The sequence below is a fragment of the Oryx dammah genome, unplaced genomic scaffold (assembly GCF_014754425.2).
Source record: "Oryx dammah isolate SB20612 unplaced genomic scaffold, SCBI_Odam_1.1 HiC_scaffold_19, whole genome shotgun sequence".
NCBI classification, from domain to species: Eukaryota; Metazoa; Chordata; class Mammalia; order Artiodactyla; family Bovidae; genus Oryx; species Oryx dammah.
In genome coordinates this window covers 85,246,216-85,264,278 of record NW_024070203.1, presented here as the reverse complement: position 1 = coordinate 85,264,278, position 18,063 = coordinate 85,246,216, and positions in this window count along the sequence as shown.

Sequence of the window (18,063 nt, the reverse complement as noted above, 5' to 3'; positions counted from 1 at the left end):
TATGCTTCAGCTGAACTGCAATACTATGCTTCATGGCTCTCAGATTTAGAGTTCTCTTACTTCAACATTTTAGTTCTTTGATTTTTTTTAATTGGATTTTTGTGCGTGCAGATTTTCAATAAATATGCATGTTCAGTTCAATGAGTAATTCTTAATGTTAAATGTGTTGAATTGTCAAACACAATTTAGAAAACTTGGAAGAAAACTCTCCAGACCCCAAGTCTTACTGTTACCTTTCTTCTGTCTTCCTTCCTGATATTCCAAGATTCCTTCATCATTTCCCTTCTATTTCAAAAACTTCATTTAGTTATTCATCGTAGTAGGTATTTAGGTGACAGATTCTCTTAGCTTCCTTTCATTTGGGAATGTTATGATTTTGCCTTCATTTCTTAAGAATACTTTCAATGGACACAGAATTTGGGATTGATAGTTCTTTTCTTTCAGGGCTGGTATCTGGTGAGAAACGACCTGTCGTTCCAATAGCTTTTCCACTAAACGTAAGGTGTTCTCTCTAACTGTTTTCCAGTTTTTGTTTGTTTGTTTATCCTTAGCTGTAAGAAATTTGAAATTTATCCTTGCTGTGCCTTGGCACAGATTACTTTGGGCTTATCTTGTTTGTGGTTTCTTTAGTTTATTGAATCTGCTGGCTTATGTTTTTTGCCAAATTTGCTCCTCATTATTTTCTTTCATTATTTTCCTAGGCCTTCCTTCTTCCTCCTCTACTTCTGAGACTCCCATGATGTAAATATTAGATATTTTGTTATAATCTCACAGGACTCTGAAGCTCCATTTAAACCCTGTTTAATGTTGATCAGTCTATTTTCTACCCATTACTCAGTTCAGGTAGTTTTTATTATTCTGTTTTCAAGTTCACAGATTCTTTCCTCTGTCCTCTACATTCTGATGTTAAAGCCATCACTGAATTAAAAAAAGTTTCTTAATATTGGTTTTCAACTTTAAAAAATTCATGTGGTTTTAATTTTATGCCTCCTTTTTCTTTGCTAAAACTCTATTTTTTCACCTAAGAAGAGTGTGATGGCTAATTTAAACATATTTATGATGACTGCTTAAAAACCCTTGTCAGATAATTCCACCATGTATGTCATCTCAGTGTTGCTGTCTGTGGAATGTCTTTTCTTGTTCATGTTGGCATTTCTCTGACTCTTGATAGGATGAGAGATTTTAAATTGTACCCTGTACATCTTGGGTATCATCTAGTGAGACTATGGATCTTTTGAAAATCTTAAGATGTAACTAGTCTCCTCTGACATGTCTGTGGACAAAGAAGGATGAAGTCCTGTTGTCACGTGGAGGTGGAAATGCAGGTTCTCTAGTCAGCTTCCACTGACAGCCCAGAGTACAGATAGAATTGCTGAACATGCGCAGGAATTCAAGCTCCCCGCTAAATCTGCACTGACACCACTCTGCCTGGAAAGAGAGGGGAGACTGGTATTACTCTCCACAAGGCCTCCACCGACACCGGGAGGGACGTTGGTTACTTCCAAGCAGGGATGAAAGTCTTGCCTCCCCATTGCGCCTTCTCTAACACCGCATGATAAGGGCAACTTGTCTCTGTTCCTCTTCTGACGTCTATGTCAGAAACTTTCTCTGTTCCTTTTCTTACTTTGATAAAACTCTGCTACAGAAAAGGTTTTGAGTGATTCAGCCTGGTTCCTGGTCTCAGAGAAGGTGATGGCACCCCACTCCAGTACTCTTGCCTGGAAAATCCCATGGACGGAGGAGCCTGGTGGGCTGCAGTCCATGGGGTTTCGAAGAGTCGGACACGACTGAGCAACTTTACTTTCACGCATTGGAGAAGGAAATGGCAACCCCTCCAGTGTTCTTGCCTGGAGAATCCCAGGGGCAGCAGAGCCTGGTGGGCTGCCGTCTATGGGGTTGCACAGAGTCGGGCAGGACTGAAGCGACTTAGCAGCAGTAGTCAGGAAGCGTGGAAGTCAGTGTTCTTCACTTGGCTTTTGCTAACAGAGGTAAGGTATAGCCATGGTTTTCTCTGTGATACTAGGTTGGAGTAGAAAGGTTATTGTCTACTATCATTGTTTACTGTTTTTGATAGACAGCCCCTTTTTTATCCTTTGACTAGAGAGAGCTGGCCTTGGTACTTTTTTCTGCTCTCATCAACATTTCTGGGTTGTCAGACTTACTCAGCACTTAAAATTTCCTACACCATCTACCTTTTTCTTGCCTTTTATTAAAAAGTTTCCTCAGAAGGCCAATGGATAAGAGACATAGGGATTTTAATTTCAAAATTTGAGAAAAAAACCGCAAGTCAAACTATCCAGAAATGGAATCTTGGTAGGTGAGATATTCTGTATCTTGGGCTGTTGAAGATGAAAATCAAGAACCAGAAAGGAATCAGACTAACTGACACTTAAGATCTCCTCCAACTCTGAAGTTCTACGAGAGTCTAAGAAAGCGGCTTTAGAAACTCTTCCCCAGGAAAGAGGACTGTGACACTGAGGTAGCCCGGCTTGAACATTTGTACTGTGACTCTCCTATATGGAGATTTCTTGTCTGCATAGTCCCTATAAGACTAGCAAAGCGAGGATGGAGAGTTAGGAGGAGGATGGGAAGAGAACATTCATCATAGACAAAGAATGAATATCTTAAGTTGCTTTTAAAAGCTGAAAGACTTGCATATGTTTTTATAATGTTTATATTTTTATCAGCATGTTGAAAACACCACCAGCTATAAATAAAAATGTTAATACTTAGCCAAAATAAATGTTTTATATACCAGATAATTCTCAGGAAAAAAGACATTGGGTTTATGTGAAATAAATGTTTATTAATTTAAACCAAAAGTATTTAGAGTTAAGAACATTTGGATCTCAATTAATGAAATTCAACATTTTGCTTACCTGTATTTAATAAAATTCCGTTATGGACTTCTTGGTATCTGAGAGGTCATAATTATCCCTTGAGAAAATGTCATGTGAGTAACATGTTGGAGCTAGAGTGATCCTTTATAGGTAGTGATACCCCTGAAATAAATACTAAAACTTCTGAATTGTGTAATTTCAAATCTTACTATGGAGATATGTCAATGGAATGTGATTCAAAAGCAAATACGTTACATAATGGCATCTCAATAAACTGTTCTATGGAAAAAAACAGTAACTAAAGTACACAACCCGAAAACGTTAACTAGTTCACCTGACTCCCATGATTTTGAAATAGGTCTGTATTGCCATAGGGGGTGATAAGGAAGCTAGTTAGTATAATTAGAATTTGCTGGTGCAAATCAGCTACTCAGCTGCGGAATTATCCCAATAAGATTCATTTACTGTGTCATCATCTATGCATATTTTCAGCTAGCCACTTTGAGGGCTCCAGCAACACTATAGGCAATTTTGGCATTTGTTTCCCGAGTGCTATTTTCATTAACATTAGTGGATGTGAAGTGTGAATAGTGAAAGAATAATCATTTCCCCTGCGGATATCAAAAATTTTAAAATGAGAGACATTGCAAAACATCTGAGATATGCTTCTGTCCTCTTTTTGCTGAGCAATAACCCTAGAGGTTGTTTTTTTGGTGTGTGTGTGTTAAGTGACCAGAGGCATATTCTGATTAGAAACTTTGCTTGTTAATAAGCCTGTCTTACAGAGAAGGCAATGGCAACCCACTCCAGTACTCTTGCCTGGAAAATCCCATGGATGGAGGAACCTGGTGGGCTGCAGTCCATGGGGTCATGAAGAGTCAGACATGACTGAGTGACTTCACTTTCACTTTTCACTTTCATGCATTGGAGAAGGCAATGGCAACCCACTCCAGTACTTAATCCCAGGGACGGTGGAGTCTGGTATTAAAGAAAGTTAAGATTCAATGAGAGAGAATTGACACAAGAATTATACTGAACAATTTGTCTACTCAGGAAATCAGTCCTGAATATTCATTGGAAGGACTGATGCTGAAGCTGAAACTTCAATACTTTGGCCACCTGATACAAAGAACTGATTCATTTGAAAAGACCCTGATGCTGGGAAAGATTGAGGGAAGGAGGAGAAGCAGATGACAGAGGATGAGATAGTTGGATGGCATCACTGACTCAATGGACATGGGTTTGGGTGGACTCTGGGAGTTGGTGATGGACAGGGAGGCCTGGCGTGCTGCGGTTCATGGGGTCACAAAGAGTCAGACACAACTGAGCGACTGAACTGAACTGAATCTGTATACACACACACACACACACAATATGTATTTATGCATACATATTGTTGACTTAAGAAATAGTCACAACCTAAAAGTTTAGAATTATATTTTTTAAATTATGAAAGTATGATAACACATTTACAGCAGACTTGGAAAATAGAGAACAAAATTACATACAGTTCCACTGTATATTACAATTATTTTTTCAGTAGATAAATTAAGATGTTCAGTTGGAGTTTCAATATCAAACTCTCAAAAGTTAATAGAACGAGTCTGGTTCAAGATTGCAGAGTAGGAGGATGCACACATACGTCCTCCTGTGAGAGCACCAAAATCACAACTAGCTGTTGAATGACCACCAACAGGAGGACTCTGGAACCTACCAAGAAAAGATACCCCACGTTCAAAGACAAAGAAGAAGCTGCAGTGAGACAGTAGGAGGGGCAACATCACAATAATCAAATCCCATATCCACTTGGTGGATGACTCACAAATTGAAGAACAATAATACCAAAGAGGTTCTCCCACTGCTGTGAAGGTTCTGAACCCCACACCAGGCTTCCCAGCCTGGGGACCCGACAAAGGGACTGGGAGTCCCAGGGAATCTGACCTTGAAGGCCAGAGGGATTTGATTACAAGACTTCCACTGGGGGAAACAGGGACTCCAGGCTTGGAGGGCACACACAAATGCTTGTACGCACGAAGACTCAGAGGAAAGGGGCAAAGACCCCATGGGAGACTGAGATGAAACTACCTGTACGTGTTGGAGGGTGTCCTGTGGAGGCGTGGGTCAGCAGGGGCTCACCACAGGGACGGGGCGGGGGGACTGGAAGCAGTTTTGGAAAGTCCCCTTTAGTGTAAACCCTCTTGGAGATCACCATTAACCAGACCATGAACTCCCATCAGGCTATCAGATTTCTCAACAGAAACTCTACAAGCCACAAGGGAATGGCATGATATATTTAAAGTGATGAAAGCAAAGAACCTATAACCAAGAATACTCTACCCAGCAAGACTCTCATTCAGATTTGATAGAAATCAAAAGCTTTCCAGACAAGCAAAAGTTAAGAGAATTCAGTACCACCAGACCAGCTTTACAACAAATGCTAAGGAACTTCTCTAGGCAGAAAACAAGAGAAGCAAAAGCCCTAACTACAGAAAATAAACCCAAAACAATTAAGAAAATGGTTAAAGGAGCATACATATTGATAATTACCTTAAATGTGGTGGTGGTGATTTAGTCTCTAAGTTGTGTCCAATGCTTGTGACCCCATGGACTGTATAGCCTGCCAGGCTCCTCTATCCATGGGATTCTCCAGGCAAGAATACTAGCATGGGTTGCCATTTCCTTCTCCATGGATTAAATGTACCAACAGGTGAAAATATGAGCACATGTGCACTTCCACTTACCATATCACTCTGCTTGATCCCCCAGTCCAGCTCAGTCGCTCAGTCGTGTCTGACTCTTTGCAACCCCATGAATCGCAGCATGCCAGGCCTCCCTGTCCATCACCAACTCCCGGAGTTCACTCAGACTCACGTCCATCGAGTCCGTGATGCCATCCAGCCATCTCATCCTCGGTCGTCCCCTTCTCCTCCTGCCCCCAATCCCTCCCAGCATCAGAGTCTTTTCCAATGAGTCAACTCTTCGCATGAGGTGGCCAAAGTACTGGAGTTGCAGCTTCAGCATCATTCCTTCCAAAGAAATCCCAGGGCTGATCTCCTCCTGAATGGACTGGTTGGATCTCCTTGCAGTCCAAGGGACTCTCAAGAGTCTTCTCCAACACCACAGTTCACAAGCATCAATTCTTCAGCACTCAGCTTTCTTCACAGTCCAACTCTCACATCCATACATGACTACTGGAAAAACCATAGCCTTGACTAGACAGACCTTAGTCGGCAAAGCAATATCTCTGCTTTTGAATATGCTATCTAGGTTGGTCATAACTTTTCTTCCAAGGAGTAAGCGTCTTTTAATTTCATGACTGCAGTCATCATCTGCAGTGATTTTGGAGCCCCCCAAAATAAAGTCTGACACAATTTCCACTGTTTCCCCGTCTATTTCCCATGAAGTGATGGGACCGGATGCCATGATCTTTGTTTTCTGAATGTTGAGCTTTAAGCCAACTTTTTCACTCTCCTCTTTCACTTTCATCAAGAGGCTTTTGAATTCCTCTTTCCTTTCTGCCATAACGGTGGTACCATCTGCATATCTGAGATTATTGATATTTCTCCCGGCAATCTTGATTCCAGCTTGTGTTTCTTTCAGTCCAGCGTTTCTCATGATATACTCTGCATAGAAGTTAAATAAGTAGGGTGACAATATACAGCCTTGACGTACTCCTTTTCCTATTTGGAACCAGTCTGTTGTTCCATGTCCAGTTCTAACTGTTGCTTCCTGACCTGCATACAGATTTCTCAAGAGGCAGGTCAAGTGGTCTGGTATTCCCATCTCTCTCAGAATTTTCCAGTTTCTTGTGATCCACACAGTCAAAGGCTTTGGCATAGTCAATAAAGCAGAAATAGATGTGTTTCTGGAACTCTCTTGCTTTTTCAATGATCCAGCGGATGTTGGCAATTTGATCTCTGGTTCCTCTGCCTTTTCTAAAACCAGCTTGAACATCTGGAAGTTCACGGTTCACGTGTTGCTGAAGCCTGACTTGGAGAATTTTGAGCATTACTTTACTAGCATGTGAGATGAGAGCAATTGTGTGGTAGTTTGAGCATTCTTTGGCATGGCCTTTCTTTAGGATTGCATGTAATTATTTTATCTTGTTAGGTTACTTATGTTCCCATTATGGCTTCCAACAGTAATTATCTTTTTATTTTTGGTCTGGCTATTTATTTTGAAAACTGATCAACATCTTTTACTATTGTGATTATGTAACTATTACTCACTTAATACTATTGTATCATGATTGGTCAACAGAAAATAGAAATCTATATCACCAAATCTAGCATTTAATAGAAATTTAGTTATGTTTATCTTTTTGCTAGTTTTTATAAATGTCCTATTGACATCTAATGGATTCCCAAATAGCTCAAACAGTAAAGAGTCTGCCTGCAGTGTGGGAGACCTGGGTTCAATCCTTAGGTCTGGAAGATCTCTGGGGAAAGGCATGGCAACCCACTCCAGTATTCTTGTCTGGAGAATTCTATGGACAGGGGAGACTGGCGTGCTACAGTCCATGGGGTTGCAAAGAGTTGGACATGACTGAGCAACTTTCACTTTCACTTTCATCCTTTTGCCAGTTTTTCTAAATGTCCTATGGACATCTGATAACAACATATGAGAAACAAAATTTTAAATATATTTGTGTAGGATATGATTAATATAAATTAAATATAAACCTATTATATTTAAATTATTAATGACATCATTCAAGATTCTCCTATTCTTAATTTTTCTGCACTTGATAAGATATTCTCAGAGAAATGTTAATATGTCTAACTACGATTATGTATTTTTTCCTTTTCTCATATCTTTCCTCTGAATTTTGCTTTGTATCTTTGCAATGTATCTTTGTTTCTTTGATGTTAAGGTGTCTAATGGTTTATGATGTCTATCTTCTTTGTGAATTGTACCTTTTATCATGAAAAATTCATCTTTGTTTCATTAAAAAATAAATTTAACAGACAAAAAAGTTAATAGAATGAATAGACAGAAAAGTAGAAGGCACATAGTGGACCTCAAAAGCACTGTGAACCAATTTAACATAATTAAGATTTATACAATTTTCACAGAACAGCACAGTATAAATTCTATTCAAGATCCCATAGACTATAAACCAGGAAACACTGGAACATGTCCAGGGATATACAACAAGGTGCAAAAATTTCATGGTCTAAAGGTATTGAAATCATATGGAGTCTGTTCTCTTATAACTGTGGAATTATGTTGAAATCAATATCAAAAAACATTTGAAAATAACCCACATATTTTCAAGTGCAACATGACTTTTACCAAGAGAGATCTTTGACTTGGCCATTGAAAGCGTCAAAACAATTAAAAGACTGAAAAAACACAGATGGTGATTTCAGAGAAGAATGCATTTAAATGCTAAACTAATATCAAAGTGAGAAATAAATATCAAGGATACTTTAAAAATTCCATGGATTTGAAAATTTAATATTCATTTTTAAATGATGGATGTATCTAAGAAGCCATAACAAGGAAAGTTAGAAAATATTTGTAAATATGAATAAAAATGAATAAAACAATGAAAAGAGAATTTATCAGAATTTGTTGCATTCAGCTGAAGCAGCTCAATGTAACTAAATACAATGTGGAATCTTTAGTAAGATATATAAACAAATAATGGATACTAGCATTAAATTTTGTGAAATTTGAACAAATCTGTACTTTCATTAATAATACTATATCATAAAACATAGTGTTTCTTTATATTTTTAGAATTGTGTTAGAAGTTGAAGCCTCATTCAAAATTTTTTTAAATCACTAAAGTAATAAACTTTCTAAACTTTTAGCAGTAATGCTAGATGCCAGAATAAATGGAAATATATCAGTTTTGAGTGAATATAGGTTAGAAACCAAGGATTCTAGTCATCCTTAGTCAAACAAGTGGAACCAAAATTTCAAAAAATGTTTAGCTAAAATTTAGCAAAAATTCATGTTTTCTAAAATACTTACTACATATATATTATATATATGTACACAAAAGCTTTTCTACTATACTTGATAAAGTCTTGAGAAAGGATAACAACAACAAAAGAGACAGAGAAATTGGAAAATAAAAACTAAATGAAATGGGAGCACTGAATATGAAATAGAAAAAGTGAAACGAACTAGTTAAGAGATCATCATATAGTCTAGTTGTTTTTAAACATAGCTGCTCATTAGAATTACATCTAGAGCTCTGGGCAAAAAAAAATACCTTGCCATTTGTGTTTTTCAAAAATTCCAGGAAAATTCTGATATGCATCTGGATTTTAAAAAATGATTACAGTTTTTCTATTAAATGGTAGTTTTTGTGATATATACTTCTATTATGTTCTGTTCACCAATCATGGTACGATGATATTAGGTGAATAACAGTTACATAATTACAATAGTAAGTGATGTGTATCAGTTCTCACAATTAATAGCCAGACAAGAAACAAAAGATAATTACAATGGCAAGTCATAATGGAAACTCAATTAACCTAACAATATAAAGTAATTACATACAATATCGAGTGTTAAGTAGTGATGCGGTAAGTGGACGTGTACGCATGTGTACGCATGCACGTTTTCATCTGCTCAGTCAGTCTGTGTCTTGGTTGGTGCTTTTAATCCACTTACATTTTAAGTGATTATCAATATGTATGATCCTATTACCATTTTGTTAATCGTTTTGGGTTTTCTTTAGGTAGCATTTTTGCTTCTCTTGTTTCCTGCCTAGAGAAGTTCCTTTAGCATTTGTTGTAAAGCTGGTTTGGTGGTACTGAATTCTCTTAACTTTTGCTTGTCTGGAAAGCTGTGGATTTCTCTATCAAATCTGAATGAGAGTCTTGCTGGATAGAGTATTCTTGGTTGTAGTTTCTTCCCTTTTCTCACTTTGAATATATCAGCCATTCCTTTCTGGCTTGTAGAGTTTCTATTGATAAATCAGTTGATAACCTTATGGGAGTTCCCTTATAGGTGGTCATCTTCGCTTGCTGATTTTAATATTTTATGTTTGTCTTTAATTTTTGTCAGTTTGATTACTATGAGTCTCTGTGTGCTCCTCCTTGGGTTTATCCTGCCTGGGACTCTCTGTGCTTCCAGGACTTGACTGACTATTTCCTTTCCCATGTGAAGGAATTTTTCAGCTATTATCTCTTCAAATATTTCCTCAGGTTCTTTACCTCTCTCTTCTTCTTTAGGGACCCCTATAATGCGAATGTTGGTGCATTCGCTTTTGTCCCAGAGGTCTCTAGGGCTATCATTTTTTTTTCCGTTCTTTTTTCTATATTCTGTTTTGCACCATTTCCACCATTCTGTCTTCCAGGTCACTTATCTGCTTTTCTACTTCAGTTATTCTACTACTGACTGTTCATCTCTGTTTTTTTGCTCTTTAGTTCTCCCAGGTCTCTGGTAAACATTTCTTGCACAGTCTCCACTCTTTTTCCAAGAACCTGGATCATCTTCACTATCATTATTCTGAATTATTTTTCTGGAAGGCTGCCTCTCTCCACTTCATATAGTTGTTTTTCTGGTGGTTTATCTTGTTCTTTCATCTAGGAGCTAGTCCTCTGCCTTTTCATTTCATTTATTTTTTTTTTAATTTTTTAATTTTTAATTTTATTTATTTATTTTTAAAAAAATTTTACTTTACAATTCTGTATTGGTTTTGCCATACATTGATATGAATCCACCACGGGTGTACATGCATTCCCAAACATGAACCCCCCACCCACCCCCCTCCCCACAACATCTCTCTGGGTCATCCCCGCGTACCAGCCCCAAGCGTGCCATATCCTGCATCGGACATAGACTGGCGATTCGATTCTTACATGATATTATACATGTTTCAATGCCATTCTCCCAAATCATCACACCCTCTCCCTCTCCCTCTGAGTCCAAAAGTCCGCTATACCCATCTGTGTCTTTTTTGCTGTCCTGCATACAGGGTCATCATTGCCATCTTTCTAAATTCCATATATATGTGTTAGTATACTGTATTGGTGTTTTTCTTTCTGGCTTACTTCCTCTGTATAATCGGCTCCAGTTTCATCCATCTCATCAGAACTGATTCAAATGTATTCTTTTTAATGGCTGAGTAATACTCCATTGTGTATATGTACCACAGCTTTCTTATCCATTCATCTGCTGATGGACATCTAGGTTGTTTCCATGTCCTGGCTATTATAAACAGTGCTGCAATGAACATTGGGGTACATGTGTCTCTTTCAATTCTGGTTTCCTCAGTGTGTATGCCCAGCAGTGGGATTGCTGGGTCATAAGGCAGTTCTATTTGCAATTTTTTAAGGAATCTCCACACTGTTCTCCATAGTGGCTGTATTTGATATCTATAGGACATTTCACCCCAAAACAATGAATTTCACCTTTTTCTCAAGTGCTCATGGAACCTTCTCCAGGATAGATCACATTCTGGGCCATAAATATAACCTTGATAAATTCAAAAAAATCGAAATCATTCGAAGCATCTTTTCTGACCATAATGCATTAAGATTAGATCTCAATTACAGGAGAAAAACTATTAAAAATTCCAACATATGGAGGCTGAACAACACGCTTCTGAATAACCAACAAATCACAGAAGAAATCAAAAAAGAAATCAAAATATGCATGGAAACTAATGAAAATGAAAACACAACAACCCAAAACCTGTGGGACACTATAAAAGCAGTGCTAAGAGGAAAGTTCATAGCAATACAGGCATACCTCAAGAAACAAGAAAAAAGTCAAACAAATAACCTAACTCTACACCTAAAGCAACTAGAAAAGGAAGAATTGGAGAACCCCAGAGTTAGCAGAAGGAAAGAAATATTAAAAATTAGGGCTGAAATAAATGCAAAAGAAACAAAAGAGACCATAGCAAAAATCAACAAAGCCAAAAGCTGGTTCTTTGAAAGGATAAATAAAATTGACAAACCATTAGCCAGACTCATCAAGAAGCAAAGAGAGAAAAATCAAATCAATAAAATTAGAAATGAAAATGGAGAGATCACAACAGACAACACAGAAATACAAAGGATCATAAGAGACTACTATCAGCAATTATATGCTAATAAAATGGACAAATTCTTAGAAAAGTACAATTATCCAAAAGTGAACCAGGAAGAAATAGAAAATCTTAACAGACCCATCACAAGCACGGAAATTGAAACTGTAATCAGAAATCTTCCAGCAAACAAAACCCCAGGTCCAGATGGCTTCACAGCTGAATTCTACCAAAAATTTAGAGAAGAGCTAACACCTATCCTACTCAAACTCTTCCAGAAAATTGCAGAGGAAGGTAAACTTCCCAACTCATTCTATGAGGCCACCATCACCCTAATACCAAAACCTGACAAAGATACTACAAAAAAAGAAAACTACAGGCCAATATCACTGATGAACATAGATGCAAAAATCCTCAACAAAATTCTAGCAATCAGAATCCAAGAACACATTAAAAAGATCATACACCATGACCAAGTGGGCTTTATCCCAGGGATGCAAGGATTCTTCAATATCTGCAAATTAATCAATGTAATTCACCACATTAACAAATTGAAAAATAAAAGCCATATGATTATCTCAATAGATGCAGAGAAGGCCTTTGACAAAATTCAACATCCATTTATGATAAAAACTCTCCAGAAAGCAGGAATAGAAGGAACATACCTCAACATAATAAAAGCTATATATGACAAACCCACAGCAAACATTATCCTCAATGGTGAAAAATTTTCATTTCATTTAACTTTCTGTGATTGGAGTTTCTGTTCTGTAGGCTGTGGGGCTGTGGTTCTTATTACTTCTTCTGTCTGCCCTGTGGTGGGTGAGGTTGACAGGAGGGACTGGTAGTTGGAAAAACTGCTTCTTGCTCTGGTGTGCAGTGTGTGTTCAGTAAAGCTTTAATCCAGCCATCTGATGAGTGGGGCTGCACTCCCTCTTTTCAGTTGGTTGGCCCGAGTTGATCCAGCCTCGGAGTCTGCAGGCTCTATGGTAGTGTTAACGGTGACTTCCAAGAGGGCTCACTTGCCAAGGGACACCTCCTAGGCCTGCTATTGCCACTGCTTCTGCTGACCCACACCTCCCCAGGAGACCCTCCAACACTAGCTGGTAAGTCTGGCTCGGTGTCCTGTGGGGTTATCGCTCGTTTCCCTTGGGTCCTGGTGCACTCAAGATTTTCTCTGGGCCCTCCAAGAGTGAAGTCTCTATTTCCCCTACTCCCCTGGAAGTCCTATAATCAAATCCCACTGGTTTTCAAAGTCAGATTCCCTGGGGGCTCCTAGTCCCTGTGCCAGACCCCCAAGCTGGGAAGCCTGATGTAGGACTCAGAGCCTTCACAACAGTGGAAGAACTTCTTTGGTATTACTGTTCTCCAATTTGTGGGTTGCCCACCCAGCAGTTATGGGATTTGATTTTATCATGATTGCACCCCTCTCACCATCTTGTTGCGGCTTCTCCTTTGTGTTTGGATGTGGGATGCCTTTTAGTTTGGTGGGTTCCAGTGTCCTCCTGTTAATGGCTGTTCAGTAAGTAGTTGTGATTTTGGTGCTGTTGCAGGAGGAGATGAGTGCATGTCCTTCTACACCACCATCTTGATTTGATCAAGAGTTATGTTTTATTCAGTAGGAATTTTTAGGACTTCAAGCCCAGGAGTCAGCATCTCAAGTAACCATGAGAGAACCGCTCTGAGGAGTCAAAGGGAGGAGTGAGGTTATATAGAAGTTTTGTAACAGAAGTCAGGTAGCTTGGACATCAAAAATTTATTGGTAATTAAAGAAAACCAGATATCTCAATTTAAGGAATCCAGAGTTTTTCTTTGGTTCACTGGTAGGAAATGTGAACAGTGACTGCAGCCACAAAATTAAAAGACTCCTGCTCCTTGGAAGAAAAGCAATGACAAACCTAGACAGCATATTAAAAAAGCAGAGACATTACTTTGCCTACAAAGCTCTGAATAGTCAAAGCTATGGTTTCTCCAGTAGTCATGTATGAATGTGAGAGGTAGACAATAAAAAAGGCTGAGCACTGAAGTATTGATGCCTTTGAATTGTGGTGCTGGAGAAGACTCTAGAGAGTCCCTTGGATAGCAAGGAGACAAAACCAGTCAATCCTAAAAGAAATCAACCCTGAATATTCATTGGAAGGACTGATGAAGCTGAAGCTCCAACAATTTGGCCACCTGATGCAAAGAGCCTACTCACTGGAAAAGACCCTGATGTTAGGAAAGACTGAAGGCAGGAGGAGAAGGGAACAACAGGATGAGATGGTTGGATGGCATCACTGACTCAATGGATGTGAGTTTGAGGAAACTCCAGAAAGTTCAGGGAAGCCTGGGGTGCTGCAGTCCATGGGGTCACAAAGAGTCAGACACAGCTGAGTGACTGAACAACAGTTGCTGGTTGAGTTACTGTTACTGTGCTGTTGCTTTCATTTAGTTTGGAGTGTTTGTTTAACTGTCAATCACCACAACATCCTCTCCTTTACTCTCCTCATTTTCCTAGGGTTTCCACCTCTTAGCATCCCAATCAGGCTTTGTCACAAGCCCTTGGACAGTAATTCACAGCAGGTTTTTCCCTACTTAGCTTTGCAAAATGGCGTGCTAGAGTCCTCAGTTTATTATCCCGGTCTCCCACCTTGTCGGCCAGCCCTGAATCTAGCAGAGACAAGTACACATCCTTCTCTAACCTAAAGCCTTCTTCCAGTTTTCTAACATGACAGTCAGCCTCTTATTAAGCATCAGTGGCCACCACAGACCTGCTCATAGTAAGAGCCACCCACTGTGTGACCATTCATTCCCCCACTTTGCAGAAGTTCCTCAAACAAACACATCAAACCAGCTGGCTTTTTGGAGTTGTCCCTCACTCATTCAGTGGTCCACAAGCATCTAATATATTGTTTACCCCTCCCCACACAGGGATTGATGACCAATTTGGGATTCCTTCCCACCCCATTTGGTCTCCTGGCTGGATTATGAATTGTTGATTTGAAACCTTGGGATCTTCCTGGGTGAAATCTGAAACTGACCTCCCTACATGGACAGACTGAAGAAAGAGGCAGATGGTTTCTGATAGGTAGGTAAAGATTTAATAAGCAAGGGAATTTACATAGAAAGATGTTTTGGTGTCTGTAAGGTAAGTAAATCTTTGCCCTCACCCACTGGAATCTTAAAAGTTTACATAGAGGCCTTAACTGGGTTCAGTTAAGAACACTGCCTAGATGATCTCAACAACGTATTAGCTCTCAAGATTGTATCTTTGAAAAAGGTCTCCATTGTGGGAATGATGGGCCAAAAATACATTCTAAGGACAAAGAAAGAGTTGAGGAATCTCCCATGGCCTAGGTCAATCTCTGGGGTCATCAGAAGTCATGTTTTCTTGATGGTCTGGTCTCCTCTGACAGCCTGTTAACCTGAATTTGGAAAGGAAGAGACAAAATATAATCTTCCTTTCTTGACCAAGCACCTGTTGACTAAAAAAGATGCCCAACATGAGAGTTGTGGGTTAAATTTTATTTGGGGCCATGTGAGGACTGCAGCCAAGGAAACAGCACCTCAGATAGCTCTGAGAAACCATTCCAAAGAGGCAGGGGGAACGGAGCGAATATATGGGATTTTGGTAAAGGGGGAGTATCTGCAATCAAAAACATTTTTTTTTTTTTTTTGTAGCAGGTTTCTGCTGGTCTAGTGAAGCTTCTGCAATTGTCACCAGGAAGGATGTTAGTGCTTTTCAAGATAGGAGGAGATACAAGAATTGGCTCATAAAACCAGCTCCTGAAAATATCTAGCTCTCTGAAGACCTGTCCTGCTGGTTTCCCAGAGCACAGAATGCCTCATTTCTGCTCTCCACCTTGAACTCATTCAGGCGGTGTTGAAGGTCAGCAGCTAAAGCAGCACATGATTTAATCCTTACAGAAATAGATGGCAAGCACTCACGGCAAGTGCCGATTTGTGGTCGACACACCACAGAGAGAAACCTGGGAAAGCTTTGGTATGAACTCTCACTCTTTGCGAGTTTCTGCCAGTTTTCCCACCGTCTACAGGCTCTGGTATTATTGGGGTGTCCTGGTGTGTGTCATTTTCACCACCATAAACTGGAGAGAAAAAATCATTTACCCTCCATACTTTGTGGTGAGTACTTTACCAAGACCCCATTTTCTCTAGTGGTGCTGGTTCAGTTGCTAGGTTGTGTCCAGCTCTTTGTGACCCCATGGACTGTAGCCCACCAGGCTCCTCTGTCCATGGGATTTTCCAGGCAAGAATGCTGTTGTGGGTTGAACTCCTATCTCCTGGATTGCCCACGAATTCTTTATTTTCTCTAGGGCATCTCATAAATGGGCAAGCTTATCTAGGTTAAAATTTCTCCACTGTGGCTATTGTAATTCAAGATAATCTTTGGTAATTATCTTAAGGTTAATTTGCTTGCTCAGCCTTAAAACAAATTTTTATTTGCCCAAGGCCTTACAGCAGACCTGGCTCAGCTTAAGCTGTACCTAGTCTGGTTTCTAAGTCAAACACAGTTCAACTCTGGCTGATTTCTGGATCCAGTGCAGAGAAAGAAACACTCAAACTTTTAAGCTCCTAATGCAAAATCTATGGACCTAGGATCTGAGAGGGACTTATCGCCTCCAGAAAGAAGTAAACTCAAGGGGCTCAACAAGTACCTGCATCTAGTTATTTGTCACTCCTGGGGACTGTCAGGGTCGTCTGTGGTTCTCTCTTCTGACATCAGAGCTGTTACAAGATAAATGGAAGCATGTTAAAGCTTCTGAGTTTATCTGAGCAAAAATTCATTAGAATCTGGCAGCACGTAGTCTAGCACATAGAAAGGAGCTCTGAGGAGCTGTACAAAATGAAAGAATTTTACAGGCAGAAAGGAGCAGAAACAAGGAACTTGCATTAGTCAAACAGGCGGGTTGGTTATTGGAAGGTTACTTTCCTTTATGGCATGGTGGCAGACCACCTAACTAGTCCTGATCAGGCCATTCCTGATTAACTGCTTTAAGGTATAATTTTTGCAAAACTAGAGCCTGTAATTAAGTCTTAGTTTGGTGATATAGGGTTTAGCATAAGGTACTCCATTTGAGGCCTGTTTTCTCATTTTTAACAGTAAACGTGCATAACTTTATGTATATTAAAACTTTGACCCAAATACTTCTTCCTATCAGTTTCTCACTTCTATAGGGAAAACACCACTTTCTTACCTTGTTGTTGTTATTATTGTTATTTCACTCTTACGAAGATCCCCTGGAGTAGGAAATAGCAAACTACTCTACTATTCTTGCCTGGAAAATTCCATCATCAGAGGAGACTAGTGGGCTACAGTCCACAGGGTTGCAAAGAGTCGGAGACAATTGAGCACAACAGTAACGGACTAAGACGTTTTAAATGTATAGGAACTGACAGTCCTTGGGCCACAACTGAAACTTTCCAGGAGGTGGAAAGTCTATTCTCTACTTAAAACATGTCTTTTCCTGTTTGGAGCTTTCCCCATCTTTATTTCCCCATCCTCATCCTTCATTTAAAATGAATTTTCTTATAAGCTGAATTTAAATCTTTTTTCCTGTTCTTGCTTTATTGGAGAAAATAAATATACAATGTCTCATCCCATTGCTAAAAAGAGAAATGAGTGTCTCATTCCATTGCTTAGAAAAGACTTAATGATTCAAAGTGCTGCTAAAACTTGGTGATATTTCACTCTCATGGTACAGTTAGAGCAAAGGATGTTTATGTATAATTTGAAGTAGGAAATTGCCCTGAAAAAAAAATATTTAGTGGGTTTTAATTGTTTGTCCATACCTTTTAATCTATAAAATACAATTTTTAATAGTCCCTAAGACCACTAGTGCAAATTAACAAGTGAGTTTCTCTACCCTGTGATCTCTTATTGATATGAAAATGTTGAGATTACTTTGCTTATTTGAAAATTGGCAGAGCACTGCAACAAATGTAAACCATGAATAATATAGGATACAACTCTTTTATTCAAGGAGTTCAAAACAAACAAATGTACTAGGAGTAATCACTGTGACATCACTTTGCCAACAAAGGTCTGTCTAGTCAAAGCCATGGTTTTCCCGTAGTCATGTATGGATGTGAGAGTTGGACTATAAAGAAAGCTGAGTGCCAAAGAATTGATGCTTTTGAACTGTGGTGTTGCAGAAGACTCTTGAGAGTCCCTTGGACTGCAAGGAGATCCAACCAGTCCATCCTAAAGGAAATCAGGACTGAATA